This window comes from Panthera onca, chromosome D2 (assembly GCF_046562875.1).
Source record: "Panthera onca isolate mPanOnc1 chromosome D2, mPanOnc1 haplotype 2, whole genome shotgun sequence".
Lineage (NCBI taxonomy): Eukaryota > Metazoa > Chordata > Mammalia > Carnivora > Felidae > Panthera > Panthera onca.
In genome coordinates, this window is record NC_138349.1 from 80,544,304 (window position 1) to 80,558,095 (window position 13,792).

At 43.1% G+C, this 13,792-nt stretch overlaps 1 protein-coding gene and 1 long non-coding RNA gene across 3 annotated transcripts in view; both read left to right on the forward strand.

Annotated features, from left to right (window-relative positions):
• The first annotated feature begins 267 nt into the window (after positions 1-267).
• LOC132685542 (uncharacterized) lies at positions 268-8,901 on the forward strand. Its single transcript, XR_009613161.3, has 6 exons — positions 268-379; positions 1,194-1,377; positions 2,163-2,278; positions 2,455-2,724; positions 6,497-6,833; positions 7,723-8,901. It is a non-coding gene; the product is annotated as an uncharacterized LOC132685542 (long non-coding RNA).
• Positions 8,902-9,670: 769 nt separating this feature from the next.
• Positions 9,671-13,792, forward strand: part of ANKRD22 (ankyrin repeat domain 22) — a 32,161-nt gene continuing 28,039 nt past the window's right edge. For both annotated transcript variants that reach the window (XM_060642987.3, XM_060642988.3), the window contains exon 1: positions 9,671-9,787. The gene's annotated coding sequence lies outside the window, so the exon portion shown is untranslated. The remainder of the gene's footprint in view (positions 9,788-13,792) is intronic.

The window sequence follows — 13,792 nt, forward strand, 5'->3', positions numbered from 1 at the left end:
GGATTACACAGTATAAAGGGAGTAAGTGAACTCGTGAAAGTGGACATTAGGTGGCAGAGTCGTTGATCACGAAGAGTGGGTACTTTCAGTCGGATGCATTGCACTTCTAAGCTGATCAATTCCTCCGAGCCTGTTTCTTGACTGGTAGATAAGGTAGAGCCCTTACAAAGATGAAATGAAACCACCTCTCTGAAGCACGTAGCAGCACGTCTAGCATAGGAAGGGATGTATGGAGGTTTTTGAGTCAAGCGATAATGTGGGCTGCAGTAAGATGCTTTTGCCCTGGAGACAACAGAAGAGCCGCGTGGAAACACTGACCTGGTAATCGCAAGAAATTAACCTTGAGGTGTAGATTTCAGGGGTCATGCACTGAGTAGAGGTAAGTGAAATCCGGAAAATGGTTGAAGGCCTCAAAGGCAGTGAATGAGAAAGGCCTGAGGGCGGAAGACTGAGCCTCCGCGGGCACTGGGCGGCAGGAGGGGGAGCGTGTTTTCCGGAAGAGGAGTGTGCGCATGCGTACACGCACCGGGTTGCAGGGAACTGGTGTGTTGGGGGCAGGACTGAGATGCCACCCGCAGACCAGTTACGGCAACGGAAGGCAAGAAATAGATGGGCAGTCAGTCGTAGCTTCTAACCCTAACCCTGTGGGCCTTCCGTGAATGGTCACCGTCACTGCTCACAGTAAAAGAGAATTTCTGATTAGCAAGTCAGTCAGATGGGCAGAGTCAGCTGGAGAGAGTCCCTGAGCTGTGTGTCCTGCAAGTTCATTGGCCACACAGAGATACAAAGCCATGTGTGTTGGGGGAGGAGTAGAGAGGGAGAGAGAGTCCTGTCTACACACTTACGGGCCATTTAGCGTGCAAATATCCAAGCTTCCTTTCCTAGAAAATGGTGATCTCGACTTGGAAGCGTCGGTTCCTCTTTTAGGCCTCATGTGAGAGCCAAAAAGAGGTTTCTACAATGCAGACTAGACTCAGGAGACAAAACGCATCTTTCAGCAGATGTTTCATTAAGCTCTGATTTAGCCTGATTAAAATCTATATTGACCGAGGCTAAGGAAGTTGTTGTTTTATGCCAGTGCCTAGAGAATGATTTAAATTCCAGAAGAGCTTGGATGATGGGGAATGGTTTTATGTGTGATTTAAATTTCCTCTCTTTCTTTGTCATTTTTTCCAACTGCGTTATTTTTTCAGGCTTTCGGCAAAGAACATCTATGGCTTGTATGATAATACAAATTGGAAAGTTACGAAAGAAATACATCTCCTGTCTCACTAACACGCGGGCGTGAAAAGCCAGTTTGAAAGGGGGAGTCACCACCGTGTTCAGGGCGATTTGCAGAGGAGTGGACCTGGAGGAAAGCATCTGGGCTTTAACCCGGTAAAACTTTGGCTTTATCTCCAACTCGTTCTTTTTTTCTCTCCTCCTTTCTCATTCCTGTCTTCCTGTTCATTGCAAAAAAAAAAAAAAAAAAAAAAAAAAAAAAAAAAAAAAAAATTTGTCCTAGAAGGATAGAGATTTTTGGTTGCTGCCAGAGAGGCTGGGCTGGGGGTCAAGCTTTTGCTTTAGGAGGCCACCTGATTGCTCTGAGGTTTTATAAAAAGCTGAGGCCCTGCAGGGAGTGTTGGGATGAGGGGATGGGGTTTGTGCCTCGGATGCTCTGGTTTAAACTAAGAACTTCCGGTGGGTGTTTTGCAGAGTAAATCTAGGAGGAGACCTTGAGATTTGGCTTTTAAAAAGCTGCTATTTCACCTGCTTCCCGTAGCGCTCTCTTTATGATGATCCAAACTTTCTTCCCCTCTCAACCCAGTCTTTAGGACGTCAGACACCATTTCTGACGGTTAATTTTGTGTGTCAAGTTGACCAGGCAGAGGGATGTCCAGAGCTGGTGAAATATTATTTCTGGATGTGTCTGTAAAGGGTGTTTCTCGACGAGATTAGCATATGAATCATTAGACTAAGTAAAGAAGATCCTTCTCCCCATTGTAAGGAGAAGTCCCTTCTCCTTTTCTCCCCATGTAGAGTATACATGCTCCTAAATTAGAGTATACATGCTCCTACTTAACCCTCTTTTTTTTTCTCTTCGTGTACAGTGAACATTTCCCCACATCTTTGCATGTATTCTTACAATATAATTCTCCCCTCCAACTGTGTCTGCTCGACAGATTGCCACCAGGTGACTTCTAAATACCTAGCACTGAGGCAGATGCCATAAGAGTCCTGGATCAATCACTTGCAAGCTCTTGAAGATAAGCTACCGAACTTCTCCGAGCCTCAAATGGTAATAATATCTACTTTAAGGTTTGTGGATGTTTAACTAAGACACTGCATTTAATGTATGGTTCCAGGCATATGGTAAACACTCAGCCAAGATTAAATAACATTGTTCTCATTTGAAATACTGTTACAAAGCTTGTCTTTTTCAATTTTTAATTTTTTGAAGTTTTAATTCTTTAGGTAATCTCTACACCCAACATGGGGCTCGAACTCATGACCCCAAGATCGGGAGTTGCACGCTCCACTGACCGAGCCAGCCGCATGCCCCTGATTAAGGTCATGTCGATACTTTTCAGTGACGTCTGTCATCCTAATCCTGGAGGGCTGGTCATTGCCCCGCAGAAACTCCCATGTTCTTTTCTCGGACATCATGGAGTTCAAGGGCACATGAAGGACCATGTCGGTCTAGAAAGAACCAGCCAGGTGTTCACTTAACGTCACTCAGGACACGTAAGTCTAACTTTACATTTCGTCATCACCACGTGTGCTTTGCTCCAGTGAAACTCTATCCTCGGAAGCTCTGCGGTGGAGTACACGGTCAACACGTGTATAAACTCATCAGTGGTCCTCATGAAGCCGAGCTTCATTATATCCTAGGTTAAGACAAAATCTCCCGGGTCCTAGCAACTTGCAGGCCAGGGATCCAAAACCCGGAGTCTAATGATTCAGAAAGTGTATTATCTGGTGGGGGAGGGGAGGATTCCTGGGTAGCTTGGTAAATTAAGCTTGATTTCAGCTCAGGTCGTGAGTTGAGCCCCGCTCAAGCCTCAAGCCCCGCTCAAGTGCTGAGCCTGCTTGGGATCCTCTCTCTCTCCTGCTTTGCCCCTCCCCTTCTCACTCTCTGTCTCTCAAAACTACATAAATAACCGGTAAAAAAAAAAAGAAGTGTGTTATCTGGGGATTTAACCTCAGCTCCAGGAGCTGTGGGTGATACAGAACCCACTTCGTTTTTCTTTAAGACTGGACTAGGAGATAGATATCTTATATCTTTAGTGGATGAGATGGCAGATGGTGTACCCAACATCTAAGAGACTAAGTGAACCAAGAAAAATAAAGGGCAAGAAATGGATATGCATAGGCATTTTCCAATGAAGTCACCACGTCTTTAGTGTGTCAGTCAGAATGTGCAGGTGTGAGTGAGAGAAACCCAGCAGAAAATATTGGCCAGAGCTGACTGACTAACTCCAAACGGGTCCAAGAATCAGGTTTGTAGACCATGCAGCCAGAGCCAATGCCGGAAACAATGATGCAAAACTGGTCTGGTAAAGGCACCACGGGTACCATTGTTCAGTTGACTCACTGCAATTAACACGTCCGATTTCATCAACCCTGGTCATGGAACCCCGGGTTAGGAGACATTTCTCCATCGGCGCCTTGCTTTTCTTCATGTCTTACAAACAGAGGTCCTGGTTGCCTTTGTTGCAGACTATCCATCCAGGACAAAATGTGCATATTTTAAAGAGGTGCTGTTTTTCTTTACATTGAATTAACAAAGATGCTGGTGAGGGTGTGATAAAATGGTCACTTCCATTTTGACAGCATGCACAGAGGATGAATTGCCACCAACATGACTGGGAAGGTAATTCAGTGAAATGAACGACAACCTTCAAAGATTTTTGTATCTCTAGTTTCCCAGAAATCAAATGACTAGATCTACCTCACAGACATCTTCTCAAATATAGAACGTAATTTACAGCCAAATATATTCTTCCTAGTGCTAAAAGAAACAGACCAAACATCCATAAGAGAATATAAAAATCTGTGCAGTTATATCTGCTATGGAATACTACATAGCCTGCTCCAAATAAAGGTTCGGCAGTTACCTAGAGTATATATAGCAAAATACCAATGTATGTTGGTATACATATTTGATTGTAACTACATATATCCAATTTGACCGCATATCCAATTTAATTGTAACTATGTAAATGAAACACACAGAAACCTACGGAAGGAAAAACATAACTGGATGGAAATAGACCAAAATTTTAATAGTAAAATCATATATATACATATGGTTTTACTGTCATATATATATATGTGTATATATATATATATATATATACACATATATATATAAAACAGTTTTACTGTTTTTTACTGTTTACTGTTTACTGGTTTTACCTATATATATATATATATATACTGTTATATATTTACTGTATAACGGTAAAACCAGTAAACAGTAAACAGTAAAAAACAGTAAAACTGTTATATATCTATATATATATATATAGATATATATATATATCTATATATATATATATCCTTGGAAGGTAAAGACAATATTTACCTACAGAACAAAGGTTAGACATGCTTACTGCCTATTATAAAAGATCCAGTGTGTTCCCCTGTGTTCAGGCATCTGTCTGGCCCATCTGCTTTGCTCCCATGAGAATTAGGGCCAACGGCACCTGCTGTATGTGCGAATGTTCATGATGTTTGATGTGCTTTGAGTAATAGAGCCCTGTGTCTCTGACCGAAGGGTTTAGCATCTTCTACCAGCATTCATGAAACTGGCAGGTGAGCCTATTAGCCTGTAAGTAGAGTGAAATTTCAAACCTTTAGTCCTTACACCTCGCTGCTGCTGAAATTGCTCCTTTGCTGTCTTTAGAAATGGAGGACGGTCACTAGAACGGAAATGGCAGTCTCGGACTTTTCTCTTCTGATCTTCCGATTCTAAGTTCATGTGACAGGTGCTTCTAACTGGTGGCCCCTAGGTCATGTGATGCCTGATGTAAAGGGAGTCTGGGAAATCCAATATTTATTTTCCTATAGTTTCCATAGTGGGAAAGTCTCCAAACATAGCTTGTTCAGGATAACAGGAAAAAAAAAAGACAAATGTCCACTACATCAGTAGTTATTCTAGATTTCTCCAATTGATATATGACAGGAATTATTAGGACTTTGTCAAAGGTTAAGTCCAAAGACAGAGGTCTATAATGTTCTTCAGGGAAAAGCCCTAAATTCCATGACTCGTAGCAGAGATGTTAGAGCCACTTGGCCGAAAATACACCAGATGGCACTCTAACTAGTAATGATACTTCTGCTTTCCCCCTGACTGTTTTGGGTGCTTTGTCAGGGCACAGCAGGATCCTTCTAGAAAAAGAAGAGGGATGTGGCCAGATTCCAGTTTCTCCTATCATGTTTCACAAACAAGATGGCTTCTTATTTGGCCATGGGTGATGCTGGGGTAGGAGGGGGCAGGTGCTACAGGTGTCCAAGGCCTACCACAACCACAAGTGTGACTCAGTCAGCACCACTGGGGCAGCAAGGGGACGGCAGGACTGGAGGTGGGAGGATTCTCTAAGAGGATGGTGGGCTGGTGGGAGTGGGGAGGCAGCACTGGGGGAGAGAGGATCCTAGAAAATCGTATTTGTTCGAGGTGTAAGTCTATTCATTGGGTAGAAGCCTTGATGTGTGTGTGTGTGTGTGTGTGTGTGTGTGTGTGTGTGTGTGTGTGATGCTTAAGAGTAGCATACGTGTAGGGACATGTGCAAATCATAAGCTCAATTAATTATCCTAAAGTTAAGATACCTGGGAATTCCTACCCCAGGTCAAGAAATAGAACATTAGCAGTACCCAGAAACTCTCTCAAGTGCCTCCCAATGACCATTTCCATCCCTTTGCCTAAGATAACCACTACTCTGATTCTAATATCTTGTATTAGTTTGCTTTTTTGAACTTCATAAAAAATGGAATTGTATGTACGTGCTCTTTTGTGTCTGGGTTCTTTGCTCGACGTTATGTTTGTGGGATTCACCCATATGTTTGCATGTGACAATGGTCTGTTCATTTGTACTGTTATATAGTATTCCATATATTGCCGTAACAAAAGTTATTGATCTCTTCCACAGTTTATGGAATTTGGGTGGAGTCCAACTTTGTCTATGACAAATAATGCCACTTGAACATTTTTTGATGTCTTTGCTATTTCCATTTGGGTTAAGTGTATACTAAGAATAGAATTTTCTGGGGGTGCCTGGGCGGCTCAGTCGGTTAAGTGTCTAACTTCCACTCAGGTCATGATCTCATGGTTCGTGAGTTCAAGCCCCGCATCAGGCTCTTTGCTGACAGCTCGGAGCCTGGAGCCTGCTTCGGATTCTGTGTCTTCCTCTCTCTCTGCCCTTCCCCTGCTCGCACTCTGTCTCTGTCTCTCAAAAATAAATAAACATTAAAAAAATTTTATTTTAAGTTTCTAAAACGAGTTTTCTGGTCCTAGGATATTCATGTGAAGGACTGCAGTACATATTTCCAAAAAACTTTCCAGAGTGGGCATCACGTCTTACATTCCATCTGTTCTGGGGTTAAACCTTGCGGGACATCAAACACCTGAAAACGTATGGAATGTTCCACCTTGGATCATCAAGCTTCTTTGTGTGCTTAACCGATGCTGAGGAGGAAGAATTCTCTCTGCCCTTCAAGACCCTTCTGGCTGGACTAAGAAGCCAATTGCCATTGACATGAGACAGACTAACAGGAGAAAACCAAATTTAATTTTGTGTGTGTGTGGAATCCACGTAGACGTGGGAATTCCAAAGGCAGTCAGGCAAAATGAGGTATATGTGTGAGTTTGAACCGAGGAGAAAGGGCGAGGGGTCTGGGACTTCAAAGGAAAGAATGCACTTCACAGGAAGATAAAGAGCAAATGTTTGTAAACGAATGTATACTGGGCCCTTCAGAAACAGTAGGACAGAGGACTTTGATCACACAGCCCTTGCTAGGCTCCTCCCTCTCTACTACTCCTCATATCATAACATAGTTAACGGTAGTGATCGCTCTCTTACTGGAGCAAGTCCTCTATCTGAATTCTTTTTGGCAGTCCAGTGGGGAGGTAAAGAGCTTTTTTCTGAATTTGCTGGGTTTTGATTGCATTTAACTCAAAATGACCTTCACGCCCGAGGGGCCCATCTTGGGTCTGCCTGCCCTTGGCCCCCATGCTGAATCTGTGGGCTGAATGTATGTATAGGAAGGGCTCGTATTTCACATCTTTCACATCTTTCTTTGTCAGATTGTTCTTTCCTTCTCCCTTACTTTGTTTCTTCCTGAATCACTGCCAAAGTCCTGAATATAGTCCCCGAAGGGTGAGAATTGCTAACTAAGTGTCACTATTTGGTTCAAACTAGGTTCAAAAACTCACGGGGAGCTCAGCTCACTAACTTGGCCACACCATCAATTTCCTTCAGGAAAGTTTATTTTTTCCCCCTTGGGGAATGGTTTTGCATATATCTCTCTTTTTTTACAATTTCAAAGACACACATTGAAACATGGAAGATGATAGTTGGAAAATAGCATTTTTTTAATCATCGTCTCCTTGGAGATATAAAATAGCCACAGTAAATGTGAACACTTTGTTACTTTTCTTCCTACTTAATATTTTTAAACACAAAACACACAAAAAAAATTGGCTCCTACATGTTTAATATTTTTCCTCTTAAAATCGCACAGGAAACCTGACGCTAGCTCTTGGCTAATTTGGCCTTCCTGTTTGGCCCACCTGCAAAGAATGCTGCAAATGATGCCATGTGCCTCTGGGCAGGTGTCAAGATGAGCCTCTCCGAGTGGGGACCATTCTAAGAATGATGGATTTATCTTCTGCGCCATTTGTTTGTCAGAGTTAATAATGCCCGTGTCGTCAGGCAACAGGGCAAGCTGAACTTGGAAGGAGGTCAGGAAATACAAGCCCGCAATCAGCAGTCTGAAGTATTAGAGGTCTAGTGGTGTCTGGGGAGCCAAAAATGAGCCAAGGTCTGGGAATCAAGACGCCATCATGGCAGCAGGAAGTCCACCTGCCTCTACGGACTAAAGTGCATTAAGACCAACTTCATTACGGTGTCTTGGAGGCAGCAGGAGTGTCCAATAGTTCGGCCGAGGGCCTTCGGCTGCGTCCTGCCACTTGCCACCTGCTGATTTGGAGCAGACAATTTTGCTTCTCAGAGTCTTAGTTTTCTCATCAGTGCAAACGGGGACACTACCAGTGTCAGCCTCAGCGGGTTATTGCAAAAGAACACTAATGGGGATGTGGTCCCTGAGATGTGTCCAGGGAATAGTAAGCACTCAATACATCCAGCTAGTATTTTTTGTGTTATCATCTTGAGGAAGTACTTTGACCATTGAACTAGACGATATCCGTGAAGCTCCTGGCAGAGAGGGGTTGGCCATGGTAAGTGCTAAATTGATGAGAGCAGTTAGCATCAATACCAAGGAAACGTGAATGTCATCACGAAACACGACATTGAAGACCATTTTGTGACAGGAAAGAGTGTCATTAGGTACTGTCCCAGGGCAAAGGTAGGATGTGAATAATTGCACGCACACAAAAATCACTTTTTGCAAGTTAATTAATTAGGTGCACACACACCCATTGGACGAGGTGAAGGCTGTGTACCGAAAGAGAGGCCATAGACGATAATGGCTAGAGTGACAGATTCTGAAACTACGTGTCGTGGGTTTTGACCCTCGTATTGCCGTTTATTAGTTGTGTGACCCTGGTGCATTACTTAATGTCTCTGTGCCTCAGAGACACATCTGTTCAATCCCCCACCTGTTAAATCATTGTTGGGTTTAATGTGGTCAAGGACTGTTGACCATCTTAGAGGAGTTAATACACGTAAAGGGCTCAGACTTCTCCCCGGAGCGGTGAGTGACATCTACGTGCTTGGTGATGCTACGCGCATGGATTGCTTGTGCAGCAGGATGCTCGGAAATCAGTTTCTTCTTTATTTTCCGACCTCAGAAGTTGTTTATTTTACAAACTAGAAAATTAAGATCGAAATCAGTCGAAGCAGTGTTTCTCAAACTTTCCTTCATGTTTCTTTTTAAGGAAACTCTGTAGACGTCCTTCTGTAATTGACCCTCCTCTGTGAAATTTTAGTATCACAGATACACTGTATATCCATTTATGTACTATATTTATATCTGGGCTATATTCATGAAAATTATCAGCTTTTCTTTTTCTCTCCAAGAAGTAATTTTGCTTGGAGCGGGGAGTGATATCACCCCCACTGAGCACACATTAGTTAAAATGAGAGAAACAAACAAATATTGATGGCCAAGGAAGAAAAATCTAGTGTAGGAAATTTAGTAGGTCCAAACCTTGGTCCCAGCAATTCAGACGCATGCATGAATCCGTTCCTATTTCATGGGTTATTTACCATACGGTCTTTTTTAGGTTTTCTGCCTAGAATAGAAATGAGCAGGCAGTTCTGGCCCCAAAATGGCCTATGGAGAAATGAGTATTGCTGTTGAGAGAGTAGAGGCATTAAGGTCAGGAATATTATTCATTATCCAGCTTCATTAATTTTATGTGAAGAATTTTTAGAATCTCATACTCAAATGCATTTATATACGGGTCCAAAACTGCCTTTGGAACCAGATGAATGCCTCCTGTCCAAGAAGATCAAAAAGACTGGAAAGATAAAAAAAAAAAAGAAACCAAGGCTTCTGATATGTCCCAAGGAAGGGGGAAAACCCAGTATGTGAGCGATCTTGGATGTCTTCAAAGCGTTGGAAAGTAGGTTCAACCCACTTACAGTCTGACTTAAAAAATAAGGATGTGGGGGGTGGGATACCTGACTGGCTCAGTTGGAAGAGCATGTGACTCTTGATCTCAGGATCAGGATCCTGAGTTTGAAGGACAGAGAGAGAGGGAGACACAGAATCCGAAGCAGGCTCCAGGATCTGAGCTGTCAGCACAGAGCCCCACGCGGGGCTCGAACTCATGAACCATGAAATCATGACCTGAACAGAAGTCGGATGCTTAACCAATTGAGCCACCCTGGTGCCCCAAATAAGTCAATTTCTAAAGAGGAAGGATCAGAATATGGCCCACCAAAGTCTGACAGCCGTGACCTTAACGATAGCTTAATTTAAGAAACAAAACAACAAAATCCAAATGCAACACTTTATTATAAAATGGAACAAGACCAATGAGACCCCATAAAAACTTGAGACTGCATTTCATAACCTCAGAAGGGAATGTAACGCAACGAACGTTAAGGCCCCACAAGAATGTTGATATGAATCACCTCTTTTTCAAGCCCCACAAAGCACCAGGAGTGAGAGAAAATTGTAGTTCTAAGTGTAAATAAAGTAGGCAACATCCTCCGTCCTGGGGTAGAGCAGTAAACCCACACCCTAAAGAGTATAGCTTGTCTCATACTGTGAAACTGGTTTTACCACAAAATTGTAAGAGCCTTATAATTTAATTCATCCAACACATTCCTGAGTCATTGGAGGAAGAGTGGACAGCTTGCAGAAGTAGTTGGTTATATCCCGAAACACTCATCCACCGTAACAGGATTTGTCAGCGGTTTTCTGTTTTTACCAAGAAATAAAAAAAAGCTCTTGTCTCAGATATGTGAAGTTATCTAAAAAATTAAGCAACACAAATCATAGCATCCCAGTGATTGTGGGACCAGGAGTGTGAGTTTACTCTTTGCAGTTTTTTTAAGTTTACTTATTCATTGGGAGAGAGGGAGAGGGAGAGAGGGGAAGAGGGGAAGAGAGAGGAGAGAGAGAGAGAGAGAGAACACAAGTGGGGGAGGGTCAGAGACAGAGAGGAAGAGGGAGAATCCCAAGCAGGCTTCTTGCAGTCAGTACAATGGAGCCCAACATAGGGCTCAATCTTACCAACCGTGAGATCATGACCTGAGCCAAGTTTAAGAGTCTGATGCTTAACCGACTGAGCCATCCGAGCACCCAACTCTTTGCATTTCCATGAAAGCACATGATAATTACTAATTCTGTGAGTACATGACAGAGGATGACACAGAAATAGAACACACGGAGAATTAAGTGTTGCCTAAGTGCTAAAGAGCTAAGTGACCTGTTTTACATTTAAACTTACGATGCCAATGTATGTTTTTATTTTAAGGGCTGGCTGACCCCGTTTCCTTTTTCCATTACCATCAGTTTCTTAATTACTGGAAAATTCAAAAGTGATTTCAAATTTGACAAGATTTTTTAAGTCTTCGAGTAAAAAACCCTACATTGGTACAAAACAATGATTATTATTGCAATTTGGCCTCAGAATCCTGGGCTTCCTTTTAAGCGAACAAAAAAATATAAAAAGGTGTCACAAGCAAGAGAATTATGGGAGGAGATGGCTGAGCTCTGACGTATAAAACTCGGAAACGCAAACATTCTGATTAGCAAAAGTACTTATTTGATTAGATAGCCATTGTTAACATTTAAATGTGCTAAAATGACAAGAAAAAGCTGTGTGTTATTTAAGGAGAATGACCCTATACAATCAAGGAATTTATACAGGTTGTGTATGAGCGGAAAGACTCTAATAAGGTATCTAACCTCTCTCATTTCTTACTTTGGGAACTACGGGTCTATTTGCTGATAATTCTCAGCAAATCGCTGCCTCAACTCTGACTGTAAACTTCTGCAACCACATAACAAACTTCTTATTGGATATCTGCACTTAGACGCGCTAAACACAACTTGTGCTTAAACACGACTTGTGCAAACTGGAACCGACTGTGTCTCCCCAGTCCTTCCCTCACCTTATTTCCCTTCCAGTGTTTCGCGTTTCGGCGAAAGGCACCAAGCGGGACACATGCGTGCGGTCCTTGATCTGGGATTCCCCGTGTCCCTTATATCAGCTTGAGAATTTCTGCTATTTGTAGCTTCTGCACATCCCTAGAGTACTCTATCAGTCAGACCCCAGTAAGGAAAACCACACTAGTTATTTTAACCAAAAGAATTTAATACAAGGAATCCGTTCAGTGGGTATCGCAAGTCTGAAAAGGCCAAGGGAGAACATTGAGGTGACAGAGAGCCCTAGGAGGGGCTACTGTCTCTTGGACTGGGGGAACAGAGAACAGAGGTTGGGGTTACCAGCATTTAGGAGCTAGTGGGAAGGACCCTGAAATTCTTGGGGCCCAGCCATTGAGAAGGGGTTACTATCTGCTTGCGGCTACCACTACAAGAGCTCAGGGGAGGAGTTACACCTGGTTGAGCTGGAGGCGGGAGATGGTTGGTATTGGTACCTCTAAAGGGTGTGATTAGGCTGGTTTAGGGAAGGCAGGGAAAAAGCCAGACCAATGGCCGTTTCCAAGATCAAGGGCTATTGCTGGTAATGGGATCAGCAAACACATAGGAAAGGGCAGCTCTTTCTGCCTCCTTAGTCTTACTGTCCTCCCCCAGTGCTCCCTATGGGGGAAATCTAACAGGAGGCCAACGGGGAAAAGAGAAACATAGCTCACGGAGAGCCAGTGTGAGCATCCCACAGCAACATATGCAGACGTGTATTTGGTGCCAGGAGACAACAGTTGTCAAATGACGACAACAAAACAATTTCATGTGATGTCCTTTATTCAAGGGAGAAGAAGCCGTGGATTGAGGGAGTCAGTGCCCCATGGTGCCGGGACACTCTCCCGAAGAGATGATGATTGCACAGAAGTGAGTTCTAGAGAGCGTTAGAAGCAGCACAACACGGAAACAGGGCATCCGTGGCTAGGAGGTCAGGAATTTCCTTCTAAGGCTAACAGGTCAGTCAGGGAATAAGGAAAACGTATTTGGTGTGAACTACTTGGCCAGGGTTGCATAACTGACCTTACTTAGAACTACGTATCGGCACCGATTCCTGGCAGTTGGGGATTGACTGGGTGCAAATACTGCCTTTCTGGTCAGATGGATCATTTATAAGAATAAGAAAGTTGTTTCGGTTTTGGTTTGCTGATGTGGCATTCTGAGCAGGTCTGAGTCCATCTTGGACATAGAAATTTATTTCAACACAGCCTCCCGATGCATTTTCAACAAAAAGCCCGTTATTTCTACTTCCTTTGGATTTCCTCCTCTTCTCTCCACCCCCACTGCTGCTGTCCTGCCTTAGGTCCTAGTATCTGTCTGCTGACCTAATGCAGTGGCCTCCTAACTCATCTCATCCTGCTGTTTTCTCTCTTGTCTGCCTCAAATCCACTTTCTTGGTCTAAGCTCAGGTCTTGATCTCAGGGTGTAGGGTTGTGAGTTCAAGCCCTGTGTTGGGTTCCATCTGGGGCATGGAGCCTACTTAAAAAATTTTTCTTAAAAATTGAAAAATGTATCCATCATGAATAAAGTTATCCATTATGACAGTGTTTCACCATGAGGAGTACCAGAATCTATCACCCTAAAATATGCCTCTTTGGCACATGGGTTATTCTGAGCTAATGGCCTTTGAGAACCAATAGGTGCAAGAAAAGCTTGAAAAACAGAGCACAAGTTTTCCTTTTATGAAGGAAATTTACATCTATAAAGGAAATTGCAATTTGTGGTGCACTCTTACCTCTTAGCTGTAGAGAAGACACTGACTTAAATCTGCCTGACAAACCTTACTGAACATCCCTTGTTTGCAGCACCTTCCCTGGTCACCTGTCCGTAACTCGCTTCCCCCTTTCCTTCCATCCCCTCCCCAGATCCTCTTTTCCATCAGCCTAAGATTGTATATAACCTAAATGCTAAACACCTCTTTGACTTCCACATCCCCGAGCTTCTTCTATACAGATATGAGATACAACAAGCTTCT